The following is a 27,015-nucleotide window of genomic DNA, read 5'->3' on the forward strand; positions in this document are numbered from 1 at the left end:
GTGGGAAGTGGAAGGTCAGGAGACCTGGTATGGTACTGTCTGCAGCTAGCGGTGTGGCTTGGGTGAATCGCTTAACCTCTCTGGGCTTAGCTTTCTCATCTGTAAAATCAGAGGTTGGATTAAGCCCTTCACAGTCTTATAGATGCCATCAGTGTTATAGCTGGATGGCTGGTCAGGGTGCCCACAACAATGATAAAAAGATTTCAAGGAAAAGTAGAATGATATTCAGCATGCACTCCTGAAGGCCACCAACAAATCTTTGAAATATATTGGAGAGATTTTTTTTTTTTAATCCAGTTTAGAAGCAGTTTACTTCTTCTGGCTTTTTTGTTATGTTTTAATTCTTAAGAGGGACCCCCTCCTCCATCTATTCAGGAAGTCCAGCCATTCAGAGCAACTCATTCTCAGAGTTCTGCCTGGCTAATATTTTGCTGCCTTTGGTTTTGAAGATGATCCATTTAATTTTTGTTTTTTCATATTCTGTCAGGATTAAAGGAACTTTACTTCTATCTTCGGTTAACACTGTACCCAATGTGTTTTTACAGACTTAAAGTTGAAGATATTAATCGTGGAAAGGGGGTGAATTGCGAGAGTTTCGAAGGTGGAAGGGCAGACCCGATTCCAGAATGTCTCCATTTGGCTATTATACTTCCTCCGTGCACCAGTGAGGGGAGATATCGTTGTCCTAGCTTTGTAGAAGAGGTTCCTGAGTTAGGAGATGTGGAAGGACCTGCCAGAGTCCCAGACCTTTTAAGTGGCCCAGTTGGGTTGAATTCCAAGGGTCATGAGTATAAATCATTCTCCGTTCCTCTGTGTAGTGATCAAAGTCTTGGGGACAAGCCCACGCAACATAACCACTCACACTTTAGAGCAGGAAATCCTGTGGAACCTCAAAGTTTACTTCATTTTTCTGGCCAGCCTGCCATTGTATTTAATTTCACGGCATCAGGAACACAGTCAGCCATAATCAGCCAGGCCAGCAGATGGGAATGGCTCTCTCGTCTTGACGTGAACATTGTAGAATGAGCACTTGCGTCTCACCCACTGTCTGTCCATCTTACAAAGCGAAACAGCTCCAAGGAGTGAAGTCAGAGTCAATGCCAAGTGCAGGTCTGTTTCAATCCAGCCCCCTCACTCTTTCTTTTGCTCAAGGTGAGGCAGTAGATTTTTCACCGACACCTAACTTCCTCAGAGCAGACTTTCTAATGTCTGCATCTCAGCCTTGTCTGCTTTTCAGATGCTGGCCAGAATAAAGCATGATAGAGTGTAGAAAAGTCTGAGCCTCCACCACCCACATATTTCAATTCACTGCCTAGGGAGTGAGTCTTTGAAATGGATGTTAGGACTTCTATTTTTTTTTTTAATTTTATTTATTTATTTATTTGACAGAGAGAGACACAGCGAGAGAGGGAACTCAAGCAGGGGGAGTGGGAGAGGGAGAAGCAGGCTTCCCGCCGAGCAGGGAGCCCGATTCAGGACTTGATCCCAGGACCCTGGGATCATAACCTGAGCCGAAGGCAGACACTTAACGACTGAGCCACCCAGGCGCCCCAGATGTTAGGACTTCTAAATGTTTGCTTGTATGCCATAAATGGAAATTAAAAAAAAAAAAAAAAGAAGAAGAAGAAAGAAGGAAGGAAAGAAAAAGAGCTTCTCTCTAGTGTCTCAGTGAACCAGGCTTCAGAGCACCTTTTCAAAATAGTCTGAATCACTCTTGTTTCTCCTTTCCAGGTCATTTTTTCCCCACAATAAAAGGAAAGCCCTTTGAGGGAAGTAGGGGCCGCACTGAAGAGAGTGGTGGCGGCTTTGCTTTGTGGGGCTTCATGTGTTTCTGCTTTGCCTCTCACACATCTATCCCACAACACAGGGCCAACCCAGTAGGTCAATCCACAGACATCCATGCTGCCAGGATCCTGTCCTCACTGACTATCAAGCATGGAATTGCACTGGTGTGGAAACTGCAGAAAGTCTCTCCGGGCCCACATTTTAGTCTGGGCTCAGTGTCTGATGTGCTCGGGGCACTTTAGAAAGATCTTGCTTCTGCACTGTTTTTATTCCTAATATTATTTGGGATCACTCACCTCCTTGTTTCTTGGTGAGTCAACCTCACCAGGAGGACATCTGCTTTATTATTACTTCAAAGACCCAAATAGGTCACTGTTCATTTTTATTTCATTAATTTCTCCTCTTTATTATTTGTTCTTGTTTCCTGGATAGACTTTTGGTATGCTTCTTTCGATGGAAGTTCGATGCATAGCTCAGTTATTTCCAGCCTTTCTTCTTTCCTAGCATAAATATCGAAAGCTATAGATTTCCTTCTATGTACTTTTTTGACCGTACCTGACAAGTTTTGAAATGCAGGTTTTAATTATTATTCCATTTTCAGTATTTGTCATTTCCATTATTATTTTGTTTTTGGCCCATGATGTTTTTATCTTTTTAATTGTTGACTTCTCATTTAACCTTGGTATGGTCAGAGAACATGGTCTGTGTGACACTGCTTCTTTGGATTTCATTAAAATTTGCTTTTTGGCCTTCAAGAGGTCAATTTTCATAAATGTTCTGTACATGCTCTAGAAGAATGTGCAGTCTTTAGCTATTGGGGGCAGGGTTTGTAGATGTCTCATATTTGAAGCTTGTCACTTATGTTGTTAAAATATTCTAGATTTTAATTAACTTTCCATTTGCTTGGTCTGTCAAGATTAATTAACAAGTATTGAAATTTGCCATTATGTTGGTGGGTTTGTCAGTTCCTCCCTATATTTCCAGCAGACTTAAAAAGTTACATACATGGGGCAATTTTATCGGATGCGTGTATCTACAAATTAGATTTTGCTTGTAACCTACATAGTGAATTGAACCTTTTATTAGTGTGTAGGGACCCTATCTAAAATCTATGATGTGTATTGTCTAGTGTCTATTTTGTCTTGTACTAATGTAGCTACTCCAACTTTCTTTTAGTTAATATTTGCCTGTTTTGTTACTTGTTACTTTCAAACTTCACGTGTTCTAAAAGTTTAGATGTATCTCTTATAAAATGTATAAAACTTGATTTTGTTTTTAGCTGGTAGGCGTAGTCTCTTTACATTTATTGTATTCATTGGTATATTTGAGCTTCTTATACCATATTATTTTTCTTTGTCTTGTTCTTTCTATGCTTTTTTCTCTCCCTTTAAAAAATGATTTTTTTATTTTGTTTTTCTTACTCTATTTTGTTCCTTCCTTTATTTGTTTGGAATTTAGATCCTTTATTTCAATTCTTTTAGTGGTTACCCTTGACATTTTACTATGCTTACCTAACAGCGCCTAAATTTAATACTGCAACCTTCTCAACAATTTAGAACTTTCAACACTTTCACTCAGTCACTCACCTCCTGTATTACAGGCATTCGTAGCCAATGTTCTAGCTCTTTCCTCTTCATTCTTAATTTATGGTCTTTGTGTAGATCATGTATGCTTGGGTTTATATTGACACTTTATCTTGTCATCATTTCATACAGTCTCTCATTTTCCCCCTTCCTTTTGACATAAGTCTTTAAAAATTTTTCTTTAGTGCATATCCCTAGGTGGTACATGTTCTCAGTTTTTGTTTTTATGGAAATGTCTTTGTTTCCCCATTATTCTTTTTTTAAAAAAGATTTTATTTTTAAGTAATCTCTACACCCAACATGGGGCTCGAACCCACAGCCCCGAAATTAAGTTTCACACTCCAGTGACTGAGTCAGCCATTATTCACCATTATTCTTGAAAGATGGTTTTGTTGAAAAATAGTTCTATGTTGTCAATTATTTTCCTCAGCCCTGTGAAGATGTTAGTTCCGTCTTACAGCTTTCATTTTGCTTTGGAGAAATCTGCTGTGAGTCTCACCGTCCTTTTCACTCAGGTCGTACCTAAGTAGGTGTTTCTTTTATTTGCCCAGATTGGTGTACATTGCCTCTCAAAGGCATGTGCATATAATAGGTACCCAATAAATAGTCATTGAATGAACCAATTGTTGTATTTCCTTTAACTGAATTGTGGGAAATTGTCAGCCATTATTTCTTCTATGTTCCCTTTTCCTATTCTCTTCTTTCCTTAATTAGACCTAAGTTGGACCTTCATTTGCTATCCTTCATGACTCTTAATGTCTCCCTCATATTTTCCACTTCTGTATCTATATGTGTCATTGAGATGTTTTTTCAGACCTACCTTCCAGAATACTGCCTTTGTATTTAGCAGTATCAGCTCTGCTATTTAATCCATCCACTGAACTTTGTATTTCAACAATTATCTTTCTCATTTATCAAAGTTATATTTGTTATCTATCAAATATGCCTGGCCATTTATTGGTAGTCTCTTATTTCTTGCCCATTTTTCAATTTCTTTAAATGTTTTACATATGATTACTCTATATTTTGTATCTGATACTTATACTACCTGAAACCCTTGGTGTTTAAAGCTTTCATTTGTTGTTTATCATATGTTGTGTGTTTGGTGTTTGTTGACTGTAAGCTCCCAGGTAGTTGATCTCTTTGGGAAACCAGAGAGGATTTTCCTTTGTTTCCCTCTGAGCTGGGGGACAGTACTGATCTGGAATCACTTTCTTCCTTCCAGACTTCCTGGGTGAATCTACAACAGCTGAATCTGTCATTGTTGTTTGTTTATTTTTATCAGAGGCATGTAGTTTTCCCTCACTTCCTGAAACACCAGTAATTCAACACAAATTATATTTTATGCTGAATCTTATTTTTCATCACCCCTGAGGTGAGGTGATAGGTGTGGTGAAGGGATACCTTTTTCTGATTGAATATAAATTGAGGCAGAATGGACACTGACCTTGACCTCAGCCTCAGAGGACAAGGAGGAATGGAAGAGGAGTATGTGAGCAACAGGATGTTTCATTCTCTCACTCTCTCATCTTCACTATCATTTTCTCTGTGGCCATTTATTAAATGCCCTCTTGAGCACTGGTTGGTGTGCATTCCTGGGACCCATTCACAGAGAGTTGGAATCAAAAGGTTGAAGTAGGGTTTGGGCATCTTAATTTTTCACAAGCATGTAAAGCCCATGCAGGTGGTCCATGGGCAACACATGGAGACATGCTGGGTGTTTCTTTATGAGGAGCATGAAGAGAATGTCGTGAGTGGAACTGCTTTATGTGTGATTGAAGCAAGTGCCAGTTCCCCTGAATACACACTGCAGACTTAGGGACAGAAGCATCATCTCTTTACCTGAAGGCAGGAGTCCCAGATTTTATCTGGTGAAATGCTGCTGTTTATCTACAGAAACCTTGAAGCTATCCAGAGATGGGCAGCTTACCATAAAATCCTGTAATTGATCAGAGTGGGGTGACCACAGCTGAACCATACTCCCTCTGAGATTTGGCAAACCTTAGAGTGGAGCTTTGGGCAGAGGCAGGGGCACAACCAAATGGGATATCTAACAGATAAGGCATTAATATCTATACGTTTTGATGTATATTTGGGATTCAATAGATCTGGGCCTAAATGTCAGCTCCTCTGTATTTCAACTTCAAGGGCAGGTCACAGAACCTGCCTCAGCCTTGGTGTCCCCAGCTCTAGAATGGGAGTAATAACACCTACCATAGTGCTTGGTCTGACATCTGCATCAAAGTGCCTGTCATTGTGCCTGGCCAGAAGTTATGTGCAAAAATATTGTTTTCTGTTAACATGTAAAGACTCTTCAGCTGGGTAGGGGTAGGGGATAAGTGGGGTGCCAGATCTGACCCGGGGGCTGTAGTTTGCTGAACTCAAGTCTAGCAAAATATATCACTAATAAACTTGCCTTAAATATTAAAAAACAACAACAACAAACTAACAACACATCTCTTGGGCACTAATTTGCCCTTAGGGCAGAGAACACCCTGCCTTTTTCCTCCCTGAGCCAGAGCTAGGTTGTATTTTCCAGCTTCCCTAGCAGCTGGTGGGGTCATGAGACGGAGTCCTGGTCAGTGAAGATGGGAGAAGTAATATGGGACACTGCCAGGCCTGCAGCCAGACAACCTTCCTTCTGGCAATCCCACTCTCTTCCTTGATTCCCTCACCTGCCAGCAGAGAATGTTGAAGCCGTAAAACGTGGTGGAGTCCTTAGATGGAAGGAGGTCCATTCCTGAAAGCCTGTGGGGAGGGGAGTCCCTGTCCTCCTCCCCTCTAGCTCATCTGCATGGGGATGTGAAATTAATGAGAAATAAACTTTCTTGTACTAAACCACTGAGATTTGGGAGTTGTTTCTTGCAACTCTTAGAGTGAGCCTACCCCAACTAATACAACATTTGAGTATATTTCCTGTAGGCTGCACGTACCTGGTTAAATTGTAGGGAAGGTTGTTCCTTCAAGACAGTCCTCCCCTTGGTCTGCTCACAAGGCCGCCCTGTCCCTGCCCATGGGCGTTTACAGCCCTACAGGCCCCTGGCCTCTTCAGCGCCCAGTGCTCCAGCCTGTCCAGGGCATGTCCAGCTGCCTTCCCTAGGCTCTGGAACATGCTGTTTCCTTTTCTCAAAATACCTTTCTTCTTTCTCCATATGGCCATTCCATTTTTTAAAAAGATTTTTTAAAATTTATTTTTAGGGAGAGAGTGTGAGCAGGGGGAAGGGCAGAGGGGGTGGGAAAGGGAGGGAAAAGAATCTCAAGCAGACTCTGCCCTGATTGCAGAGCCTGATGCAGGACTTGATCTCATAACCCTGAGATCATGCCCTTAGTCGAAACCAACAGTCGGACGCTTCACCAACTGAGCCACGCAGGTGCCCCATGGCCGTTCCATTTTTTATACAGCTAAGAGTTACCTATTCCAGAAGTAACTTCCATAATTTCCACCCGCCCCCTACTGCCCACCCCCACACCTGCTGATTGTGTTCATCACGGTCTCCCTTGTCAGACTGCAGGTTTCTTGAGGGCAGAGACAGTGTCCAGTAACTATTTGTGATGAAATTACGTGGTGTGTAACAATTTTTATGGCTCAGCTAGTGAGTCAATGAGAAAAAGATTGAGGGACAAACTTGACCACTTTTATAACTTTGGTTAAGCCAACCCTGAAGTTGACCTTCATAGATTAAAATAAGACTTCTCCCCAACAGAGCTGCTGCTTGTTCTTTCTCTTTCACATTACTTTTATGTTTTAATTTAGAGAAAATGGACATTTTAACAACTTTGATATATTGAATTGAATTGATATATTTGATATAATTTGAATTGATATATTGCTGCATTTTCTTAGGCATAATTCAATTTCTCTCAGCAGTGTTTTCTTGTTCTCAGTGATGATCTTACACAGATTTCACTAGTTTTATTCCCGGGTGTTTGCTGTTTCATGGATAGCATTGTACATATGGGCTGCCCCTCACACCCATGAGGTCTGACAAATCCCCGGGGGGCCACTGCCCTGCAGAAACTGCCCTCATTCCCCTGACCCCCACCTGGAGCAGAGGGCCAACAGACCATACCCCTGGCCCTGTCTCTTGTCCCCAGAACCCTAATTTGGGGGATGTGACCTGGAACACGGAAAGAACCAGGAAATAGAACTGGCTTTTGGGGGCCATAATTGCTATGTGCTGACGTTCACTGTGCAGAAAGGGCTATGTGTTCAGCTGTCCCAGCACTTTCTGGCACATCTGTGTCTTCAACCTAGCCACACTCCAGAAGCTGCTGGGCGCAGGCGCAGGGCCTGGGTCAGCAAGGGGTGTACGGGGGCCTGGCTTTCAACAGTTCAGAGACAAAGTGCTGAGCCCTCCAAAGCTATGGAGGGGCAGGCACTGCCTACCTTTGAGAACAAAGTAAAACCTTTCTGAGACTCTTCCTCCTTTTTTCCTTTCTTGAACCATAGCCAAGGAAGGAAGTTTATTTCTATTCTAGGAGGAAAAGGCAAAGTTCCTTAAGGTTCCTGATACAGCTTTTTTAGAATGACAGATGATGGTCAATGCCATGGGGTCTGGGTGAGAGATCAGTAACATGGCTTTTCAAGGATTGCTGCATTCTAACTGTTCTGTGTTTGGAATAAAACAAAGCAACTTTGGGGCTAGCACTTGTGTAGTAATAGAGAAAAACAGTGAGGGATGCAGTTTAGGGGCTATTCAGAAGGCGAATAATCAATGTGATTTTAACAAATCCTTGTATTTATATTCTGCAGGTAGTGTGGGCCCTGTGCAGCACATCATTCAAAGTATGAATGATTCAGTAACTTAACCTCAAAAACTGTGTTTGGGGGAAATTAAAAATGAAAGTCAGGGAATAAGCATAGTGATCATTGTTGAATATTTTCTAAAAGCTTGGACTGTGATCTCTGATTAATCAATGAAGTTGATGCAAGACTCAGAGCCCTGTCTCAGGTTACTGTGAACAACTGGGGATAGTGGGCAACATCTGTAGGACCCCCCTTACTCCTTTTCAGAGTAAGGTCAACTGTCAATGGATTTCCAAGGTTCCTCTATCATTCTACAACCAAATGCATTATCAGGTCCCTGATGTATTTAATTCCTGACACTGAGCTCAGGGTTGTCACATCCACACAAGAGTGGGAACACATCTTGGAACGAAGCTAACTTAAAGCCTAGAGGTGTTAGTTTCTGGAAATCAGGATGGATTCCTCCCAGGGCACCTTTCTTCCCAGTGGGTATGCTGTGCTGTGTGTGATGTCCACAGGAGCAGAGGGGAATGGGGTGGATGGGTGTCCCTGCACTCTGGAGCAGGTGCCCATCCTGCCTTCTTTCACTTCGACTTTAGCCCGTAGGGCCTTGTGGAGAATCTGAGGGGGGGCATGCCGAAGGCCACCCACGCAATGAAAATGCCCAGGGGGAGGCAGGGTGGGTGCAAGCCTGGACTTCAGAAACAGAGGTGATTATTATGCTGTCAGATCCTGTCTTGGGAGGTAGGCGACTCCCTGTAGGATTGTTGTAGGGCAGGAGCAGGGGAGATGACCAAATGACAGCTGGGTCTCTGGCTTTCCATTTTAACAGCGATCACTGGGGCCAGAAGTGAAGACAATAATATGGAAAAACACACTGGGGCTTCACCAGCCTACCCACACTCACACCCTTTGGCCTCGATTATCGGATCATTAACACTCAACCATTAAACTTAACATTGAGCTTACACGTTAAAGCATTTAAGTATTTTAAAGTAATTCTGACAAGGTTGCATCTGTTTAGGGGGCATATAACATTTCTTTTCTGGCCTTTGTTAACTTATGTTATGCTTATTTGTAATAAGACCTAAAAATAAGTGTGCGAGACTGTGTTTTCTAGAAAGTAGTTCAGAGATAAACTTTGGAGGCTTCAAATAATGTGAACAGTTAGATGAACACTTCCTCCTCAGTGCATATAACAGCAAACCAGCTCTCTCGCTCTCCTCACCCGAATGATCAGAGAGTTTTTTTCTTGTTGGGATGCTGTCAGCTGTTTTTGCAGTTTTATTTTGAGATAGAATTCTTTCATTTTCCTTGACTTCATAATGCAGAAACAAGAGTTTCACCCATAAGATTTAAATTAGCATCTCATAGTATGGGATGCCATTTTATTTTCTATGGAATGAAAGTTTATTTTATGACTGCTTGTGCAACACGGAGGCAGATTTTGAAAATGGTGGTTTTCTATGAAATGCTGTCAGTCCAGTGGTGTCCTGCATGAGAGGCCCGAGTAAGGTCTGTATAGAAATTAGAGGAAGCTAGGGCCTTGGCAGGTAAGGAAAGGAAACAGATGACCAGCCCTGATTCTTGGGCAATGGGACCCGAGAGGTATGCATAGTGCTTACCTCAAGCAGCACGGGCCCCCTCCTGGGAGCGGGATGGAGACTTCTCCCAGGAGTAGAGCTCCTGTCTTATGTGTTCTCCTCATCCTCTCCGCTTGACAGCGTCTCATGTCTCAGACGCCTTTCTCAGTTGTTGCTTAGGTCCCACGTACGCACAGGGTGGCTCTGATTTCACGGGGCTTCTGCCAGCTGGAAGCATTGCACGGCCCACGGCACAAGATGAAAGACAGCATGCGTGTCTCCAGCCCCCGGGGAGGGACGCCATAAGCCGAAGCCTCAGAGACATAAACAGAAGGGATGGGCGCCAGGACCTCCTCTTCTGAAGATGGATCGTAGCACATTTATGGGAATTGAAAGAGTGTGGGAGCAAACAGTGTGTACATTTAATACAGAGGATTTTCTAAAAGCAATGTTTTGCAGACACGTATTGAGAAATTCATTCCCTTTCATTGTTCTCAAGTGAAAGTTTCAAAGCAGACACTCGTATGGAAGTCATGGGGACAATTAAAAATATTAAATACCCAAGGTAGAGGAGAAAATTAAGTTGAAACTAATTAAAGTTAATGTGGCATCAACTTTTAAAAAAGTCAAAGAAATTTCAGAGTTCCTGTAGTGTAAAGGAAGTTGTCCCAAGATCCTTCCCCACAGAAGTTCTTGATCTGTCTGTGTCTCGCCAATTTGGTAATGATGTGGTAGATTGATCTGGGGCCTCCTTTTGTCAGCCACCCAGCACCCCTAGGATTACTGAGATCTCCTATCCGGTATGTATGTGTATAAGGCACGCAAAGAAGAATTTTGCTTTTAAACGAAACCAAGTCGAATGGGTTACCAAACCACATAAGATTGCCTTTGTATTTACTGCTGGATAGGTAATTAGATAATGACCATTTATGGTTGCAAAATTCTGTGAAGAAATGATCACATTTCTTACCACATAGCCTTACCAGTTGTGTGAAGATGGGCAAATCGCTTAGAGATGTTTCCAAGCTCTGATTCTTACAAATGGGAATACTAGCTGTTGTGTGCAGTTGATGGGAGGCTTATACACATAATGCATGCAGAGCGCTTGTCACCTTGTCTGCCCCTCCCTCACAAGCGCTGAGTGACTGGTGCTGGTGGTAGTTGTTGATTACAGATGCTTAGGAAATTGACGCAGGGAGGCAGCTTGGGTCTGGGAACTAGAAGGGATGGCAAACGCCTAGGTCCGAGGGAAGCTTTTGTTGGGCAGGCCACCAAGATTCCAGCACTAAGGGACATGGCAGGGATCCACTGTCTGGAGCTGGTATAGCTGGGGCTTAGTGAAAAGACCAAGAAAAGATCCAGGGTACAAGGTCAGAGCTACTAGCTTTGGCAAAACTTCCCAAGGCTCCTTTTTCCAGTCATGACCTGGAATTAACAATCCCTACCCTCGGGCGCCTGGGTGGCTCAGTTGGTTAAGCGACTGCCTTCGGCTCAGGTCATGATCCTGGAGTCCCGGGATCGAGTCCCGCATCGGGCTCCCTGCTCGGCGGGGAGTCTGCTTCTCCCTCTGACCCTCCCCCCTCTCATGCTCTCTGTCTCTCATTCTCTCTCTCTCAAATAAATAAATAAATAATCTTTAAAAAAAAAAAAATAAAAAAAAATAAAAAAAAACAATCCCTACCCTCATCTAGGTGACTTAGAGGGCTACCCAAGACAGCCCTGAGCCCACGCTCATTCCCTCCTTCTTGCTCTTTGTCACTAAATGTGGCCTCCAAGTCCTGAGTGTGCCTGATCTGGGCTGGGGTTGCGAGACCCAGACTGGCTCAGACTCCACGCTCTGCTGCAGAGCAGCGAACCGCTGGGCTGGGGTCTTGAACTTCCCTAAAATAGGGCACGGGCAGAAAACCTGGCAACATCTAAGGAAGCTTTAACTCACATTTTACATAAAAGAGAGCTTTCCTGATTGAAGTTAAGACTATTTTATTTGCTTCTGTTTGGGAGTAAGAGGCACCGTTGGAGATAAGTGACTGTTTGAGCTGTGTTGTTGGAACTGGTGTGTTCTGTATCCCCAGAGAGCAGGCTGCTGCTGGGGAGAGTCATTGGTGAGTGAAGGCGGACTGCCAGAGACACCCACCACAGCCCCCCGGCCCCAGGCTAGAATGTGCTTCCTCTCTTGCCAGGTGGGATGGCAGCCCAGCACCTGCCCACAGCTACCCCTGCTCTAGGTCCCGTATAACTCGGGGGGGGGGGTCACTGTCCGTGGTCACTCAGAGTCATGCACACGACTCTGCCCACTGACACCTCCCCTGGCCCCTTTTTGAGGGAGGGATTTTGAGAAGAACGAAAGCATCATCATAACGTGAAGCCCTCCCCATCACTTTGCCTTTCACAGGCATAAGATCCTTCAATAAATCTGGACAGCAAAGGTTCCCTAAGGGGGCTGTGTTGGAATGCACCAGTGTGGCTCATGCCTACTTTCTGGTTGGGTCAGTAAGACAAATTTGCCTCATATTTTTGGGCAGTTTTCAATGGCTATTTCGTATTGTGGTTTGCTCATCCTGTCATGAGAAAGTGGCCTCAGAGAGAAAAGGCCAAAAGAGTATCCCCCCATCCCCCTGCAGTCTATGAAATGAGCACATGATGGTGGCAGGCACGGGAGCAATAATCATGACTATTGGGATTCAGGTTGGGATTGAAGTGAATTTGAGCTAAATTGCTCTATGTATTAAGCAATCCAGTCTCTTGACATTGAATAAACACTAAAATTTAATCCATGAAAGTAGCTTAATGCTCAATAGGGACACAAAGCCATACTGTAATATACCTTATATAACCTTATAGTTATTAATGCATCTTCCTGCTTGGAATGTTTTTCTTATTTAATTACCAGAAAACATTAAAACTTGGTAAATAGTCAACTCATTTAATCCTCACACACCCTATGAGGCATGCAGTATTTTGTAGGGAAGGAAAGTAAGGTACAAGGAGATTAAGTAATTTGTCCCATATCTGGAGCTGTAGGGAGGGAGAATTGGAAAAGATATTTTTGATGTCTGAACCAACAAGAGATTAATTGATGTCTCTAGAATATAAAAGGGACTTCTGTAAATCAACAAGAAAAAGATAACAAGCCTTATAGAAGAACTGACAAAGGGTATGGATAGTTTTCATGAAAGTAGACCCAAAAGGCCCATTAAGCATAAGAAGCAATGCAGATCCATTCGTAATCAGAGAATCAAAAATGCGAACAAGATAGCGCTTTGCATGCATTAGGCTGGTTAGAAACTACAAAGCCCAGTGATGCCAAGTGTTGGTAGGTTGCAAGGTAACTGCTGGAGGGTGTGTGCGGCTACTTTCCAGACCAGTCCGGAACTACCGATGCCAGTCAGGTGTCCACATATGTGTACTGTGATCCAGCAATTCCACTCCTATGCATAAGTCCCAAAGGAAATTCTCAAATACACCCATCCATCCATCCATCCATCAGGACGCAGATATCTTCTCTGCAGCATTACTTGGGTGGCAGAGAGTTGGAGGTGATCTGGGAGAGAGGGAATGTCAAATGTAGTGGCTACACCCCAAGCAGTAGTCAGAAATGATGGGTTAGATGTTCACATAGCATCATGGATGGCCCATAAAGCATAGGGCAGAATAAAAAGTAAGAAACAGAGTGAGGTATAGGATACAATACCATTTACATAAAATTAAAAGTATGTGCACACAAAACAAGATCAATTCTACAAGAAGACAAACAAAAAGATACACCTTAACACATCAGGATGATTCCTTTGTGGGGATGGGATGGAAATAGGGATATGGATAAGATGGAATCAATCTATAAAATAAGATAGGGGTCTTCTATAACCAGTGACCAGAATACATTATCATTAGCTCAACCTTCTTCCCTTAAGGCTTAAAAGACATAAGGGTGTAAAAAGAAAGAAATGGGTTTTTCTGTCAAAGACACTCAGGGGTCTTGTAAAATAGATGCGTTAGAAACCACCTGGCCCTTGGCCTGTTGACTGGATTGGCCTGTAACCTAGAAATCTAGATGGGGTCTTGCTCGGGTTGTTGCAAACTGTGTTTGGCCAATCTTTGGCTTTGCCATGCCCACCCCTTTCAGCAGAGTAATTCTACTTTTATCAGTTTTATTTTGGTGTTAAGATTGTTTTGTTTTCTAAGAGGGGAGCCAGAGTTCTTCTAAAATAATGTTCTAAAAACACAGGATAAGTATTCCCCAGGATCCCTTCCAGATCTAAAATTCTGTATTTTAATCAAAACAACCAACTTAACTAAAAATGTCTTAAAACTCAGAGTCTGAAATGTCAGCCCCGCATGTGTTTGTATAGAAGACATTTTCTTGGGACAGTGTTGGGCACTTGCTGTTCCTAAAGCTCATTCAGCTTCTCTCTGTCAAATTTCAGGACACCATGGAACATCATTGAAAGTAAACCTATGCATAGATTCGCACCTTAGAAACTAACTATATCTCAAGTGTCCTGATACTGCAGGTCTCTTTATCCTCTGTGATAGCTGGCCTGAGACGGCCCCCAGAGCTGTCTACCTGTGGGGATCAGGGACAGCACTGCTAAAGGACAGAGGGGATTCAGTGGTCACCTGCGGATGCTGTGTCCCCAGATGCAGACCACTGGGGCACAGATGGAAGGCCTTTCCTGAGCACGTCACATGGAAGATGTCTCTCAGTGTCCATCTCAAAAGCCTAATATAAAGTGTAATAGTTCAACCAAGTCCTCCCGTAGTGCATTCGTAATATTGTTTTTTAGTTAATCCACAGGTTTTATTATGCTTTTATGTGTTCTCAGGTATAGAATTCCAGGCGTTGCTTTTGTCTTCCAAGATCATATAGTCTTCCTGTTTAGGAAGACAAAGGGAGAAGATATTGTTCAAAATCTTCAGGATAATTGGGTTCTTGAAGTCCTATGACTTGGCAAATCTGCAGGTCTTCCAGAAACAAGATGCTCTGGCCTGTCATTACTTTCCTTTTTAATTTGCCCTCTTGCATTGTCTTTTGGTTCTTCAGTGAGGTACTGTCTTCAGCTGAGTTGCCCAGAAAGCAGAGTCTGAGACAGGGGTTTGTGTATGTGCTATTAAATGCCAGGGAACAGAAGTGGGGGAAGGAGGGTGAAGTAGGGAAGGAAGTACGCCACCTCACCATTACATCCTTGAAGCCATGTGCCACCTGCCCCCAAGAACCAGGCCAAGGAGGGGGAAACAGCAGGGAAGGAGAAAAGGGGAAGAACTTATCCAGTGGCTCCTGCCTCCCAGTGGCCAAAGTTTCCCTCCACCAGCATTAACTTGCTCACGCTTTAAGATTACCAGGCAGAGGGCTTGTGGTTGCTTTGAAGTGGAAGGCCAGAGGCACAGGGCAAGGGCAGAAGGCCAGGAGCTGGGAGGGGGAGCCTGCATCAGGCAGTCAGAGCTTCCACAAGGCTCCGTCAGGAGGCAAGTGAGCCTAGAAGATTGGAGGGGTGCAGAGAGAGTCCAATCCTGGGACCCATAGATCATTAGGTCCTGCACAGACTCTGTCCCGAAATCTTATTTGGGCCCTACTTACTGGATTGTTGCCTGTCTCTTCCCAAACTTGCATATGGTGGAAACCGGCCACCATATTTTGCCCAACTTCCTATTAGACTCCCTTGACTCCCCCCCACCCCCCGGCCTCCTTGCAGAGAGCTGCCTTGGATCCCCCAATTTTCCCGTGGAAACTCCTGTGGAGTTTTCCCCTTATGATACTATGTTCTGGGTTCCAGCCCCGACTTTCTTCTACTGCTTGCAGCGGGGGCTCTCCTAGGGTGACCAGCTGTCCCAGTTTGCCTGGCATTGAGGGGGTTTCCTGTGACATAGGACTTTCAGGGCTGGATCTGGCAGAGTCCCCGGCAAGCTGGGACAGTTATTCACCTTGAGTGCCTACAAGCAGAAAAAGTGATTCACAAGATGTATAAAAAATGAAAGGCTGTGAACAACTTGGTTGTGTAATAGAGGGGAATATGGTTAAATAAACACAGTGTACCCATTTGATACACTATGACAGAGATGATAAAACTGTGTTTACAGTGTAATAGTGTGGAAATGCTTATGATACAATATCAAGTTAAAACGAAAGGCTGGGATATCAGTATATGCATATTGCATGATTTCAATCATATATTTAAAATCTCTGCCTGGAAAATCAGTTGTTGAAAAGCAGGGACTGCCTTACACAAAGGCCTTGAAAAGAGAGACCTTTACTGCTCCTTATATTTTTTCTTAACTAATTGAGATATTCTTTTGCCAAAGTCAGTGCAAAAGTAGAGGTAGAGCCAAGTTAACATTGTGGTCATGCTACATTTAAAATTGATGAGAAAATGCACATAGATTGTTCAAATTAACTGTAATTGTTTTGTTCAACTTGATAGGATTGCTGAGAAACAAGTCAACCCTACAAAACTTAGAGCATGCAAGTAAGGCTGGATTCTCAGCAAAGGAAAAAACACTAGATTCCTTCCCAGTAAGGCCCACTTACTAGAGATTGTGAAATCCTATAGCTAGTGAAAGAACACTATTCATAATTTCTTACCCAAAACAATTACTTTGTTGCTTACATGAAAGCCTCCAGAAAAGAGGGGCTGTTCAGAGAAAATAGCCTGGAGAGAATGAGCCTCTGGCATCAAGTGAAGCCAGTCTGGAAACTGTCATAAGGTGACAAGAGGATTTTTCTTCACCCAACACAAGATCAGAAAACAAAGCTGGACCTATATTTGCCTCGCTTGCTCTGAATAATCAAAAAGGCGATTGCTTCACTTAACAGGAATTAAGGTTTGAATCTGACCTAGCTTTAATAGCTAACCTGTTTACATGTGTTAGAGACCATATTATATTTTGCATTGTCCAGTTTATATTGTTTTATATTAGTGATTTTTTTTTTTAGCTGTGTGACAAGCCTCCCTTGATTCATGAACCATTTATTCATGTGTTTGAGATTGTGTACTATTTGGGGTTATTTTGATTACCAAATTTTATTTCCATCATGAAAACTTAGTAGCTAGATATGTTCTGGAGGTTTTGAATATATTATGTTAGCATCAAAATAGTCTTATGATGGAAGTAGTTATTTTCCTGTTTTCCAAAGGGTGGAGTTGAGGCTGTGAAGATAGGCCAGTGTGAGTTGGATTCCTTCTGAGGGCAGCCTCACCCAAACCAATGACATGTCCCTACCCACCTGTCTCCAGAACAGTGGCTTTCAAAGTCTAGAACCACCTAGAAGGTGTGTGAGGACTGAGATTGCTGGGCCTCACCCCCAGAGTTTCTGAGTCAGTCGGACTCAGGTGGGCCTGAGAATTTGCATTTCCAAGTCTCCATGTCTTGCTGATGCTGTGGGTCCCAGGTCACATTTTGAGAACCACTTGGTCTAGAAGGAGGTTGGCTTTAGCTCATGATTTTTCCTTAGGTGATGATTGGCTAACATTACACTTGAATGGAAAACATGACTCTCTTCAAGTAAGCTTCATATGAGGTTTGGTTCTTCCTAAAAATGCAGCTTACTGCTCCTTGATGTGGGTTCGTTCTTGGTCGTGTTCCCTTTTAGCCCAATATGCATGTCACCAGATGGGTCTTATGCACACAGCATGTTGGTCACAGCACGGTTCTAGTCACAGAACAACCAAGGCTCCCTTTTGTCCATGAAACGAAGTTCAGGTACCTCAGTCTGGCATTGATCTCACGTGCCTGTGAGCGGACTGTCGAATATAACAGAAGCTTCCTCTGCTCTGCACAAAGACCCTGTCCAGACCAGCTGCTGCTCCACCCACAAGCCACCCCCGAAGGTGTTGCCGGGAGCCCTGTCATCCTCTGGAATGTGGTTCTGGAGGAGGTATGTATGGAGCAGCCAGTGTGGGCCAGAAATGTCCTAGGTGCTGGGTGCCCCATGGGCAGGATGTGTGGACCCCTCACCTGCACCCCTGTAGCCTCAGACTCCAGCTTCCGCTGGTTCTTGGGCCTCTGGTACTGCCTGGCCTCCCTCACTCTGGAAACTCCTTCTCCACAGTCTGTCTTCTCTAAAAGAGAGGACGTGCCCTCCCACACCCACCCTTGCCTCTCACTCCTAGCAAATCCCCTCACTTTCCACTTCCCGGATATAGAAGCCTTGGAACAAGAAGCTTCTTGAGTATCCTGCCGCCAGTGTAAGAACTTACCGGTGTCTGCTCCCAGCCTTTCCTCCTGACGCCCCTCCCCAAGGAAGGCTGTCTGGGTATCACACAAAGTGTCACCTGTGCTCAGGGGAGGGGCATGATTCATACTCTTAGTGACACTGCTGTCACGGTCACCCGTTCATATTTCACTGTTGTGCTCATCCTGTACCCCCCAGTACCTCTGTCTTGTCTCTGCCCGCTCAGCCCACTGGCTGCTGAGGCCAAGCACATCCAAACAGATCAGATGCGCACAGCCAGGCGGAGGCCCCCATCTGCTGGTTCCTGCATACTTCCAGGAACTACGATCCAAAATCTGGAGACAGTCTGCAGAAAATACGGAAAATATTCAATGTAGTCAAAGTAGTTTAGGTTAACTATCATGGATCTCATTATCTCCACCATTGCTGATATTTCTGAGTGCCTGCTTGGAATGTGGATGCTCTTAGGAGATTTTCTTACTGATGATTTCATTTTCCCATTGTTCTTTACTTTTTCATTAACACTCCATCTATAAACAGCCCAAGCCACAGTGGCTGACTTAGTGTATTAGCGAATTATCCCCAAATGCCTGTGTTTACTTGTTTAACCTTCTCAACGAAGCCAAAATCCCTTAGCATTTCAAAAACATCTTGTAAATAATGGTACTGTAGCATGCTAACATTTTCCAGACTATTATGGAACTCTTCCACTCATGTATAAGGAATGAGAACCATAGGAATGCTTAGTGCATGGAGCCATTATCTGAGCAATTCCAACGACAGGTGCTCGGGACTCTCATGGGCTACTTTGCAGACATTTTCATCTCCGTCTTTGAGTCCTTAAGAGCATAAAATAAAATACAAAGAGCCTTACATGTGAGTCTTTTGGAATTTCTTTGTTTTTTAACATTAGCCCTTAGAAATTCACTGGAAATTTTGGCAATTTGTATTTCATGTAAACTTTTCAATGAAAAAAATACAAAATTTCTCTAAGAACAACTTAAACATTCACATACCACTGCCCAAAATGAACAAATGCTAGCATTTTGTCATATTTATTTTAGATTTTTTAAAAGATTTTATTTATTTATTTATTTATTTACCAGAGAGAGAGGGAGAGAGAACACGGAAGTACAAGCAGGGGGGAGTGGCAGGCAGAGGGAGAAGCAGGCTCCCTGCTGAGCAGGGAGCCTGATGCAGGACTCGATCCCAGGACCCTGGGATCATGACCTGAGCCGAAGGCAGATGCTTAACCGACTGAGCCACCCAGGTGTCCCTAGAATTTTTTTTAAAGAAACAAACCGTTACAGATCAACTTGAGATCCCACTTAATATTGCTGTGCAAGAAATTACACTAAAACCTAGTGACTTATGATGACCATTGTCTTGGCGTCACAGGTTCTGTGGGTCAGGGATTCAGAGCAGGCCCAACAGGGAATACTCGTCTCTGCTCCATGGTGCATGGCCTCAGATAGGAGGGCTCATGGACTGAGATGACCCCATGGCCAGCGGCAGGAACTGTCTGGCAGGTGGCACTCCTGTCAGCTGGGATGTCACCCGGGCCTGTCTGCACCTGACCTCTCCATGCAGCTTAGGCTTCCTGCAGCCTCAGACCTCTCACGTGGCAGCTCACCGTGCCTTGCATGTTCCAGCTCACGAGGCAGAAAGAAGCTGCATCTCCGCTCGTGACCTACCTGTGGAAGTCACACGGCCTCACTTCTGCTGCATTCTGTTGGTTCCAGGAGGGTCCCAAGCCCGGTCTGGATTCCAGGGAAGGAGAGTTAGATTCTGCCTCCTGATGGCAGCATGGCAAGGTTGTGGGTTGGGAACTCTGGTTCAGCAATCCTTAGGTAGGCTGCAAGTCCCCAGGGGCATCCCCTGTTGAGGTGGGTTTCTGGTCCATTTGTAATAATTGTCCAACATAAGTGGGCATCCACATGAACTTCTTCTTGTAGTATCTCTGTCTTTCTAAAAACAAATCACTGAGAGCTGTGGATAGCCAATGTAGAGCCAGGCGTTGTTAGTGCTCTTACATGACTATTTATCAAGCTAGGGCAGGGGGAACATGGCATTAATCAGGTCATATATACATCTGATTGAATTACACTATACTCTCTACTTCCCCACACTCTCTAACCATTAGTAAAAGTATTCATATCTTACTTAGTGTAAGTATTTTACAGTGTTTACACGACATTCACATTTATCTCTTCAGTTGAGGCCTCATGAAAACAAACATAATTAGAATCTTAAGGCTTATGTTTGAAATAAAATAATGGAGGATAAAGTGCTTTGGGAACTATAGAGAGCTATGAAGACGTCCCTTGCTATTCCGTCTCGAGGTCACGCTTTCTGGAGAGTGAGTGCTATGCTCCGGTCCAGCCCGACACTTGCCCTCCTGTATCTCCCTGCTGGCCTCACCTGCTTTGCTCCCACCTCATCTCTGTGTGTCCAGATACAACCAGCTCTTCAGGGCCTGGCTCAAATGCTCCCTCCTCCAAATTGCCTCTGCTGACATGTGTGTCCCAGCTGGAACTCATCTCTGCGCTGTGCTTACGTAGCATTCTGTGGGCCTCTTATGGCATTAAACACATTCCACTTTGTATCCTCCTTCACATACAACATCACTGATACTGCACTGGAAGCTTCTGGTAAACCAGAGCCCAGCGGTAATCCCCTGTCAGCGCACAGCAACATGCATCACGGCCAGGAGCCGTCGGTAGACGTCTTTTGAATGAATGAGTGAAAGAATGAATGAACGAACCCTCTTTATGCCATGCTTAGCTCCCTTGTACCTGTATCTCAGGCTTAGACCACACAAGGTCTGGGAGTACTCTAACTGTGGCAGTATCTGGTGGGACAGAGGAATCTTCCCTGGCTTACCCTGGATCACACAGCTCTAGTGAGAAGATGCTGGCTTTTCTGACCCTGGCCTTTTCCACAACTCACGCCTTCCCGGCAACAGGGCGCTCATATCTGGGGGCTCTGCTTTCCACTTTGGAGCAGATGTGGATTGGGAAAGGCCACAAAAAAGAAAAGAAACTTGGCAGCAGGGAGGTCATTTAGACTTTCTCTAGGATGGGTGTCAACCTCTGGTTTAAGCACTAAGTTATTAAAGTAAATGAATGTGTGTCTTATCTCCTTGCACTTGTCAGCCCTGCAGGGCATAGCCCCTCTGCAGCATCTCCTCATCCCAGGTACAGCCAAAGTGTAGACCCAGGGTGGGTGCCAAGTGGATAGCTTTGGAAGTCCGACACCTACTGCTTTTCCAAGTGGGTAGGTGCAAGCACCACAGGAAAGACCTCCAACCTTGGTGGCGGCATCTCTTTCCAGGAATGTATCAGACCAAATCTGAACCAGATCTGGCTCACAGACAGCCAGATCTATCTCAGTGCCCAAAACTAGCATGACTGCCTCGCTAAGTTTCAACATAATAATTACAGCCGTAGCAAAGGTCTATTTTCTTGTTTCTTGAGCCAAGAAAAAGATATAAACAGCCAAGGTTACACTCTACTCTAGAACCTTCTCTCCTTTTCAAAACAAACATAATTTTAAGACCAAGATACATAACTCTTGTAGTCAAGGGCTTGCACCTTGGTTCTAAGAGCAATATATATGAAGCTGCTAGAGCACCATTTGAAGACAATGAGAAACTAGACTAGTATGATACCAACTTTTTTTTTTCATTATACCAGTTGCAGAAAATTTTAGAGCAACTATGAGGCAATATTCAATTGGCAAAAATATGATGGCAGTAGCTCACTTACTAAAAAGAGATAATTTAATGAAGTCAGTGTAATTATTAATGCTTATTTATTTAAAGGAAAATGACAAGAGTTTTAAAAACTCCCCCAAACAAGAGAATTTGGGGTATTTGCTGCAGTATACATCGATCCAAGTAAAAGCAGTTTAAGAAGGATCTGTGGCACCTGCTTAAATGAAGAAGGTATATTTCAGCAATTTTTAAAACTGCATTTCTTTGTACAAGGCTGCAGGAGCAGGGGGATGGCTATAGGTTGGGGTGTACTCGGACATGAAGTGGTGGATTTGATAATCAGCCTACTGATGAGTATGAAACTGCTAACTTGCTCCCTGATCTCTAATCTCAGTTTCCTCGGCTGTAAAATGGTGATAATAATCATGTCTAGCTCACAGGGTTGCTGAAGGGCTTCAAGGTGGCAGTGTGTCCGAGCTAGTCGAAGGCCTGGAGGGCTTCAGGGTGGCGGTGTGTCCGAGCCAGCCGAAGGCCTGGAGGGCTTCAGGGTGGCGGTGTGTCCGAGCCAGCCGAAGGCCTGGAGGGCTTCAGGGTGGCGGTGTGTCCGAGCCAGCCGAAGGCCTGGAGGGCTTCAGGGTTGCGGTGTGTACGAGCCAGCCAAAGGCCTGGAGGGCTTCAAGGTGGCAGTGTGTACGAGCTAGTCGAAGGCCTGGCACGCTGTGAATGGTAGGTGTCGATGGCCATCAGTTTCAGCTCCTGGATTCCAGATGTGAAGCCTGCCCCGGTACATAGTCAGGTATCATCTGTGTCCTTATTCCCTGGCCCCCTGGATATGAGGAATCACGGGCCCAGATCATTGATGCTGCTCTGTAGTTTCATCTTGCTTACTTGGTTATTGTGTGTTTGGAGGCTCTCCTCAGTGACTCCTCCTTTAAGGGGCCTTAAAACAGGGTCTCTGTGAACTCCATCTATATTTTTGGTTTCAATAACTCCAAGTACTCCTAATGAAAACAATTTGTTTTAAAAATGAATTAAGAAGGGGCACCTGGGTGGCTCAGTTGGTTAAGCGACTGCCTTCAGCTCAGGTCATGATCCCGGAGTCCCGCGATCGAGTCCCACATCGGGCTCCCTGCTCAGCGAGGAGCCTGCTTCTCCCTCTGACCCTCCCCGCCCCCCCATGTACTCTCTCTCTCTCTCTCTTTCTCGGTCTCTCAAATAAATAAATAAATAAATCTTTAAAAAAAATGAATTAAGAAGGAAATATTTTCTTTTTTTTTTTTTAAAGATTTTTGTTTATTTATTTGAGAAAGACTGAGGAGGGGGGAGGGGCAGAGGCAGAGGGAGAAGCAGACTCCCCACAGAGCTGGGAGCCTGATGCGGGACTTGATTCCAGGACCCTGGGATCATGACCTGAGCCAAAGGCAGACCCTTAACCAACTGAGCCACCCAGGCATTTCAAGAAGGAAATATTTTCAATTCAGGGCCTTGTCCCACTAAACAATGTTGTCTTAGGTCCTGTGACACACTACCATGGCTATCCTGAAGGAATCAGGGTCAAAGAGCATCCCAGGCCCAGAGACGGAGCTGGGAGGCCTTTCATACCTTCCTTCTAACCCACTCAACACCTGGGCAAGGACAGTGCAGGGCATCCTCAGGATTTGGGGACAGACACTGTTGGGCACGGAGGGTGCGTGTGAGCTAGAACACTATTCGGCTAGATAGATAACCAAGTTGGGTCTGCACCTCAGGTCAAATAATTCTAAACTTTATAGTCACAACAAGGAAATGTTGGCAGAGCTGTGCTCTCCAGCAGGAGTTCAGTCAATGATCCCATTGTCCCAGGACTTCCCCAGAACCCTCTACCAAAATTCCTGGCCAAAACTCTCCCAAGATTAAGCATTTCTCAAATCTCTTTCCTGATTCCAAGCAATTGGAAATGTTATAAAAATAAATCTGTTGTCAAGTCCCATTTATTCTTGCTTTCAAATACAAACCACCAAGAGAACAAAAAACAAAGTAGAAGTGAACACAAGACACAGAAGGAGGCAGAGGCCATCCACACAGGATGCTGAGAAGCTCAGGTTTGGCTCAAAGAGTTCTGTTTGTTTGAATCGGTTTTAACCTTGTGGGAATTTGCCGACTTAACACTGACAACAGCTTTTGCTTTTCTCATTGGTTTATTTAATGCTGTGTTTCTCCTCGAAAACTTTTCGTGGTCGGTTTGTTTCTCTCCTAATCAAATAGCAATTATTTTAAGGGTGTGACTAACCTGGTGTTTCTGTCCTGATGCTCACTGCATGTGCACAGAATCAGAAACTATCCGAATAGGAAAGCTTGGACCTTCAAGACTATCTGTTCAGTGTCTCTAATGGGAGGTGTGAACAAAATGAAGGCCTAGATGATTCTAGAATGGGGTGTCAAAGTCCAAAAAGTGGTAATAGGATATTCACAACAAAATCCAGTGATTTTTAGAAGTTTAAGAAAGACACGTGTTAAACTGGGAAAACACCAGAGATTTAAAATCTGTGAGCTACTTTTCATATTCGATTTTTATGTGGCACTGTTGCTGTGTTTCATCAGCATGGCTGACTATGTCATAAGAGTGTGTTCTTAGAAAACACAGGCTTTTGCAGACTTTAAAAGGTGTATATATTACTCCATGTTCAGACTAGATTATGAAAATCTTTGGCAACCATGGTTTCCAAGTGGAGAAAACGTGTTGCCAATGATTTTGAAACACAGAAACTAAAATAGTAAAATGTGATGGGTCTCCTTCTCCCCCCTGGAATTCCTCTGCAAGCAACATCTGATGGGCTTAATACATATTGGGAAATCTTTGACATATCAAAATGGCAGATTTCTAAAAGGGATTGGAGTCTAGCTGTGCTGGGAGAGGCCCCTGTAGTTAACAGAACCCACATCACATCCTCATATGGGAGGTGGGTAAGGGGAGTCTGTCTTTCTTTCCAAAGGACAGATAGAAAATATTATGTGTTTATGTTTCTCAAAAGGGATGGTGAAGCTCATTGTGGGATTTATCATTATTATTATTATTTAGTTTTCTTCTATCAGTTTCACCCAACCTACAATCAGATGGCTTATGACATCCTTCCTGCACATTCCATTGGCTCTTAGAGCCCAGAAAGCTGCCCAAATGTCACTTTTGTCTGTATTTGAGAAAATTTCCAGTAGCAAAATATTCCTTGGTTCTGTTTTCAAAATTCCAAGTAGATGTGATAGAACTACTTTTGGTACCCATAAATGCCCCCAGATCTCTTGCTGCATAATAGGTTAATTTGGTACCTTCTTTTCCTGAAACCAAAGAATCATAAAAGGCAGCGAAACTTTATTATTATGATTACTTTTAAACCTTACAATGTTTCTAAAGGTAAATCCTGTGTATTTTTTCCCCTTTAGTACTTACAGTTATCAAACAATTGGCCTATTTTTGTGCTAATCGTTGTGAGATTTCAAAGACAAGTCAACCCTCATGTATAATTGCAGTTAGAGTTTATGAGCAAGGAGCTATGACTCATGCTGTACACTTGCCATTGATTCTGAGTTGTATCTCATTATTTATTACCCATGCTCACAAATCATATGCAGATAAATGCATCAAAAGTGTATGTGCTGGGGCGCCTGGGTGGTTCAGTCTTTAAGTGTCTGCCTTTGGCTCAGGTGATGATCCCAGGGTCCTGGGATCAAGCCCTGCATCGGGCTCCCTGCTCCGCGGGAAGCCTGCTTCTCCCTCTCCCACTCCCCCTTGCTTGTGTTCCCTCTCTTGCTGTGTCTCTCTCTGTCAAATAAAATAAATAAAATCTTAAAAAAAAAAAGTATATGTGCTGACCATGACACCTGTTTTTATTTTTCCCATCATCTAGCCTGGAGAGCCTTGTTTCCAAAACGTGGAGTCATTTTATATATACTGATCATGTCCTTTACATGTCTTCATTTCTCCTGATTATTTTAGAGGACTATTCTCAGGGAAGGGTTACAAAATCAGTTCCAGGAAGAACATGTGGTAACTTTCACTAACACTGGGGCTAATCTAGACAGATCCTATATTTATTTTTTTAAAAAAAAACAGGGGTTGAAAAACCTTAGGCGGGGGGAAATGGATTTCCATGGAAGATCATGCATATTTTATTTTAGGGGGTTAATGTTAAGAGTTTTACTGAAGAATCCATATAACTTAGCAAGTTGCTTTACATATTTTTTTTAAAAAACTTGTTTTGTAATAAGTTGGGATATGGGAATATATTTTATTTTCTCTAGCTTTTATTTTATTGTAAGAATTTTTATTTTATTAGAATTTTATTTGTAAGAATAAATTGTAAGAATATAGTGTAAGAATTTTATTTTAGAATTTTATTGTAAGAATATAGTATATAATACATTTTATTGTAAGAATTTTATTGTAAGAATATAGTATATAATACATAAACATACAAAATAGATGTTAAATGACTGTTTATGTTATTGGTAGAGTTTCCAGTCAACAGTAATAGGCTGTTGGTAGTTCATTCTGGGGGGAGTCAAATGAACATGAATTTTTAACTGCACAGGGGATTGTGTCCCAAACCCCTGTGTTGTTAGGGGTCAAGCGGACATTCAGATGCTAGGATTCATGCTTTTCATGGGGAAGCTCACTCACTTAATTTCTAGCTGGTCCCCCAGTTTGAGGCTCTGGTCTCTTACATCCTTAGCCAATAGGGTTTTTGCTTTCTCTCACCCAAGCTATACGTAGGTTGGCGAATGCACTCAATTAATAAATGAAAAAGTGAATCTGGATTTTTATTTTCTTTTTCTAAGGTGAATTAAATTGGATAAAATTGGGATTTATCATACTTCGGCCCTAATAACATAATACCTACATGATAATATTGAATTTTCCACATTTAAAGGCCACAGGAAATGAGCTTTCAGACTATAAAATAATTGTAAAATGAGTGTTCTCTTTCATAAGAAGACTAGATAGCTCCTACTGATAGAAATATGTCCTTCACAATTTTTTATTTTAAAAATTGTCTCCATCCCACTGGACTCATGGGAGATAGAACTGAATGAAGTTCAATGTCATTATGTGCAATGTTGGAATCGTGGAGTAAGAGATTTCTAACCACCAGAGGACCAGGCTAAAAGAGGTGGCTGTAAAATTGAGCTGTTTTCAGCGGCTCTATATCACAGGGGTGTCAGAGTTTGCAGTGTGAGCCCAGATAAGTTAACTTCCTGCCAGCACAAGAGCCTACAATCTTTAGAAGAACACAAAGGATTCAGAGAGGCTGAAGTGACTATTACCTGCCAGCCTTAGGCCCTGTCCTTTGACATCTCGAGCCAGTAGGACATGCAAAGAAACAGGAAATGTAATTGTGCTGGGAGTGGTAGTGGGTGGAGAAGGGCAGTCAATAGAGACTGACTCTGGGTGGTCCTGGGCG

At 43.4% G+C, this 27,015-nt stretch overlaps 1 protein-coding gene across 2 annotated transcripts in view; it reads left to right on the forward strand.

Annotated features, from left to right (window-relative positions):
* Window positions 1-27,015, forward strand: part of SLC22A3 (solute carrier family 22 member 3) — an 87,922-nt gene that overhangs the window by 2,234 nt on the left and 58,673 nt on the right. The gene's annotated exons all lie outside the window — the stretch shown is intronic.

The sequence above is a fragment of the Leptonychotes weddellii genome, chromosome 8, assembly GCF_054177405.1.
Source record: "Leptonychotes weddellii isolate Sample4059 chromosome 8, ASM5417740v2, whole genome shotgun sequence".
Lineage (NCBI taxonomy): Eukaryota > Metazoa > Chordata > Mammalia > Carnivora > Phocidae > Leptonychotes > Leptonychotes weddellii.